This window comes from Octodon degus, unplaced genomic scaffold, assembly GCF_000260255.1.
Source record: "Octodon degus isolate 3935 unplaced genomic scaffold, OctDeg1.0 scaffold00345, whole genome shotgun sequence".
NCBI classification, from domain to species: Eukaryota; Metazoa; Chordata; class Mammalia; order Rodentia; family Octodontidae; genus Octodon; species Octodon degus.
Window position 1 is genome coordinate 314,470 of NW_004524921.1, and position 6,053 is coordinate 320,522.

Consider the following 6,053-nt stretch of genomic DNA (forward strand, 5'->3'; position numbering starts at 1 on the left):
AGCTGTTGATTCATTGCTTTCAGCTGTGTGATTTGCAATTTGTTCTGTGTCAGTGACCTCTGCACTTGTTACGGGTGGGCTTGGGTTCTGAGGTTGCATTTTGTTCCTTCTCATCATTTTGTGTAGCGCTGTCTTCTGACCTTTGTTGTACATCTTTGCTGTAGTTATAACCTTCGCACGTACTGAAGTTCAGGTGCAGCTCTACAAATTTGGACTTATGCAGCTGTGTCTAACTTGAGTCTGACTGCTGTGCTCAGCTCCTTCCTACTGGTGCCTTTGAGGTTGAACCTGTTGTGCTCCTGTGGTTAGATGTTCTGTTCTTGGACTAGCTGGTTGGATCTATCCTCTACACTCTCTGCAGGGATTGTAGCTGCAGGATTATATCCCAGTCGTGTATGCCAGGCCTCAGCTGTGCCTGGGGGAGGCAAGGTGAAGTAGGGGGAAGAGGAAGCTCTCTCACACACTCACCGGACTTGGGCTAGGACTGGGTCTGGGGTTTCCCGGACGCGGTCGAAATTCCTAGTCTGGTAGGCGGGGTGGGGGAGGTTCTGAGTGGTGGGGGGCGGCCCAAGGGGGTGTGAGAGGGTCCAGCCCACGCTGCGCCTTGGCTGGGACTGGTCCCAGCGGCGCAGTGTAGCAGGAAGCTCTCTGCACACTCACTGGACCTGAGCTAGAACTTGGTCTGGGGCTTCCCGGAACTCGGCAGAAATTCCTACTCGGTGGGCGGGGTGGTGGAGGTACTGCGGAGTGTTGGGTGGTGGCCCAACTGTCTGGGAGAGGGTCCGGCCCACGCTGTGCCTGGGCTGGGACTGGTCCAGGAGGCGCAGGGTATCAGGAAGCTCTCCGCATGCTCACCGGACCTGGGCTAGGACTTGGTCTGTTTCCTCTTTTTAAAGAGGTTAGCTAGAGTCTCATTGATATTATTTAATCTTTGAAAGAACCACCTTTTTGTTTCCTTAATTCTTTGAACTGTTTTCTTCATCTCAATTGAACTAATTTCTGCTCTAATCTTTTTGATTTCTTCCTGTCTTTGGGCTCTGTGTTTGGTTTGTCTTCATTTTCTAGTTGCTGGAGGTGGAGCATTAGAGTGTTTATTTGTTCCCATTGTTTTCCTAATGCGTGAGTTCACAGCTATGAATTTCCCTCTGAGAACTGCTTTTTTCGGATACCGTAAATTCTGATAAGTTGTGCTTGAATTTTCATTGAATCGTGGATATTGTTGAATTTTTTTTTAAATTTCATCTGTGACCCATTGGTTGCTGAGTAGGGTGTCATTTAATTTCCATGTATTTCTGGTTTTTTTTCTGTTTTATTTTGTCACTTATTTCCAGTTTCATTGCACTGTGGTCTGATAATATGCACGGGATAATTTCTGTTTTCTTGCATATGCTTAAGCATGAGCTATGGACCAGTATGTGGTCTATTTTAGAAAATGACCCATGTGCAGCTGAGAAAAATGTGCATTGAATTCTGTTTGTTTGGAACACTCTGTATATTTCCACCAAGTCCATTTTCTTCAAGCTCTGGTTCACTTCTGTTATTTCTTTTTTACATTTTTATCTTTTTGACCTATATTTTTGAAATATCAGTGTTATAATGTCTCCTGTTAAGATTGTGACATTGGATATTAGACTTTTCCTGTCCATTGAGATTTGCTTTATATAGTTATTTGCTCCTGTGTTTGGTCCATATATATTTATAAGTGTTACTTCTTCCTCTTGAATTTTTCCTTTAGCCAGTATATGGTGGCCTTCTTTATTTCTTTTGATCATTCTTGGTTTGAAGTTGAGACTGTCTTATATCAGGATTGCTACCCTGCTTTTTTCTGTGGTGTTGGACTGTGTAGTGTTGTTTTCCATCGTTTGACTTTCAGCTTATGAATGCCTTTATGAGTTAAATGTGTTTCTTGTATACAGCTTATTGTTGGATTTTGTTTCCTAATCCACTGTGCCAGTCTATTTCTCTTACATTGATGGTTTTAATTGAGATTTATTGACTTACAATTGACTTTCATGTTATTTCATGTTGTTGTTTACTCCTTTTTCTCCTATGTTTAATCATTTGCCCTATTTAGTTGGTCTCTTTTGATCGCTTTCATGGTGTTCTGATCATTTTCTTCCCTCTCTGGAATATCTTTCAGGAGCCTCTGTTGGGTTGGCTTTGTCATCATGAAATTCTTTAGTTGTTCTTTGTCATGGAAGTATTTCACTTCCCGATCAATCTTGAAAGAGAGTTTTGCAGGGTATAGTAATCTGAGATGGAATTTGCTTTCATAGAGAAGTTGAAGTACTCTTATCCATTCTCTTCTTGCCTTCATGATTTGTGAAGTGAGCCATAATTCTCATGGTTTTTGTGTTTTTTGAAAGTGATCTTCTTTTTTTTCCTATGGTGACTTTCAGTATGTTATTCTTGTTCTGAGTTTTTTGGATCCTGACTATTAAATGTCTTTTTTGTTTTTAATTGGATTGAGGTTACTTGGCATTCTGTATGCTTTGGTTTCCTGAATGTCAGATGGTTTCCTCATATTTGGGAAGTTTTCTGCTATTACTTCTACCCATATTTTGTAATGTCCTTTGTATTGACTCCTTCTTTCTCATTGATACCTTGTAGTCACACATTTTTCATCTTTGCCTCATCTTGCAAATGATGTCTTAATTTTTCCTGCATTCTAGTTGTTTTTAAGAGATCTTTTTTTTTTACCTTTTCACTAGCTGCGCCAGCATGTTCATGATCTAAAACTTTGTCTTCACTTTCACTCAAACGGTTTTGCAAGCTTTTTCTTGAGATTTTCATTTCTTCTATATCTCTTTGACTCTGCTTCATGCGATCTATTTCTTTCCTGTATTGCTCATTCAAGGAATCTGTTATTTTTCTAATCTCCTCCATTTTTAAAATCAATGTTTCTTTTAGAAACAGTTATTTATTCTTTTACTGCAGTGTGTTTTTCACTTTGGCTTTCCTATCTATGTTTCTGTAATTGATTCTTTAGTTCAGATTCTATGAGTTCAGAGAATTCTTTTTTCATTTCATAAATGTACTCTGCTCTGAGTTCCTCTATACCTTTCTGCTGTTGCTTATTTACTATCAGTGCTATTAGTTCATACATTAGGGGCTGAGCTAGTGTCCTCTGCACTTGTTCTAGGTCAGCATATGTTTTCCTCCATATGTTTCAGCATTTGCTTCTTTACTGCAGATGCCATTAATTCAGGGATTTCTTTGTTCATTTCCAATCTGAGTTCTTCTATACTTTTCTGCAGTTGTTTCTTTATTTCAGAAGCTGTTAATTGATTTCATTGATTTCAGCTGTGTCGTTCTGAATTTGTTCGGTGTTTGTGTCTTCTGCACATTTTATGGATGAGTTCCGGGTCTGAGATTGCATTTTGCTCCTTCTTGTTGGCTTTTGTGTAGCAGTATCTTCTGAACTTTGTTGTATAGCTTTTCATGCAGTTATAACCTTAGCACCTACTGAAATTTAAGTGCAGATCTACAAAGTTTGGATTTATCCAACTGTGCCTGGGTTGGGTCTGGGTGCTGTGCTCAGCTCCTTCCTGCTGCCGCCCTTTCGAGTGAACCTGTTGTGCCCCTTTGGCAAGATGTTCTGTTCCTGGGTTAGCAGGGATTGCAGCTGCAGGGCTTCATCCCAGGCCTATATGCTAGTCCGGAGCTGAGTCTGAAGGGGAGAAGTTTTAATATGGGGGAGAGGAAGCTCTCCCACGCACTCACTGGGCCTGGTTTAGGGCTGGATTGGGGGCTCCCCAGAAAGCTGCTGAAATTCTCTTTTTCTGCGGGTTGTGTGTGGAGTGCTGCGGAGTGGTGGTGGGGGACCTAATGGGGAGTAAGATGATCTCACTCACGCTGTGCCTGGTCTTGGCCTGGCAGGTCCCGCTGGCCCATGGTAGCCAGAAGCTTTCCCACACACTCACTGGGGTCTGTGCTAGGACTGGTTCTAGCGGCCCCCAGAACTCAGCAGAAATTGTCACTCAGTGGGCATGGTTGGGGGGTGCTGTGGAGTGGTGGGTGGGTCCCCAATTGGTGGAAGAATGTCTCACCCACGCTGGGCCTGGGTTTGGACCTGCAGGTCACATCAGTGCAGGTTCAAGACTATCTTTCGAAACTCATGATGAAATGAGACACGTCTATCACAAACAACATTTGAGGAAATTTATGAGCACTAAACCAGCACTCCAAAAATACTTTGAAGGTCACTCAATATAGAGATAACAAGGAATCCAGCTCCATGAATCACAACAGAAGGAATACATCAAGATAAGTAGAAAATTAACACAGAGAGTTAAAAATCAGGGGAAGCCAACAACAGGAAAATAACATGACCAGAATAAGACAAGAAAGACTGGGAAAACTGATGAAGAAACAAGATCCAATAACATGTTGCATAGAAGAAACACATTTAATTCGAAAACTAACTTGTAAGTATGGGAAACAATATTCCGTGTGACAGGAACCCAGACAAAAGCAGGGTATGTATTTTATATGCAGACAAAGAATTTGAGTCCAAGACTGATTAATAGAGATGAAGGAGGTCACTGCATCCATGTGAAGGGACTAAATTCATGTGGAAGTGATAACGATCATAAATACGTATGCAACACATTCCTGTGTGCCCAACTGTATAAAACAAATATTATTGGGCATGAAAAATCAAATAAGCACTAAGTGAATTGTATTGAGGGACTTCAATACCCACTGTCACAAAAAGACAGATAAACTAGACAAAATGATCAAGAACAAAATATCATGACTGAACCAAAGTTTTGAACAAGGGACTTAGTAGATGTCTACAGAGTGTTCCACAATATAACATCAGAATACAGCTACACCTGGAATATTATCCAAAATGGAGCACACACTATCACATAGAACATGTTAAATAAATGCATAGGAATTGAAGTTATCATATGCATATCATCAGACCGTAGTGCAATGAAATTGCAAATTAACATAGAAAGAAAAAGTTCATAAACCCATGAAAATTAAATTACACTCTTCTGAACAACCAACGCATTACAGATGAAATAAAAGAAGAAATTAGATAGCTCCTACAATTAAATAATGACAATACAACATGCAGGAATTTATGCGACACACTGAAGGAAGTACAAAGAGGTAAATTTCTTTTTTCTTTATTTTTTAGGGAAGGGTCTACAGGGTGTTCAATGTCTCACTACTAGATCAGACTTGTAGTGATTCTCTTGTTTACAGCCTTTCAAGAGCTGGGATTACAGGCCTCGCACCACTACGCCTAGTCTCAAATGCCATCTCAGTGTGCCCGGCAGGTGGGGCCAGCACAGCAGGCCCAGGGATTGAACCCCCAGCCCCTGCACCTGATTGCATGTGCTTTAATCCACTGAACTATTTGCCTGGCTTCTAAGAGGTAAATTTATAACAGTGAATACACATATCAGGAAAACAGAACAAGTGGAAATAAATAACTTAATGGTGAAGTTCATATTTTTAGAAAAAGAAGATCAGGGCATGCCAAAAGCTCATATGATAGAGGATACAATAAAGATCAGAGTAGAAATTAATGTGTTAGAGACTAAAACAGTAATACAAAGAATCAATGAATTGAAGAATTATTTCTTTTACAGGTTAAATAAGATCAAATAATAATTATCCAACTTTATACAAAACAAAGACTCAAATCCTTGCAATTGGGAAAAAAAGTGGTGAAAAAAAATGAATGAACCTTGCAGAAATCTAGAATATCATCTATACCTTCTTTGAGAATTGGTATTTTAGTAAGATGAAAACTGCAGAAGTAATGAAAACATTCCTACATACATATGAACTAACTAATTTGAATCAAGAAGATATAAAAATCATAACTAAACCAATATCACCCAAGGAAATCAAATATGCAAGTGAAAACCTACCAACAAAGAAAATCCCAAGTCCTGAATTCTACCAGAAGATAATTTTTTTTAAGTTCTTTTTTTTTTCAACAAATAATACACTGCATATATTCTTCTTAGTGGTTAATTGCTGTACAAGATGCGGACTTGTGATCCTATTTAAAAACACCATTAGAACAA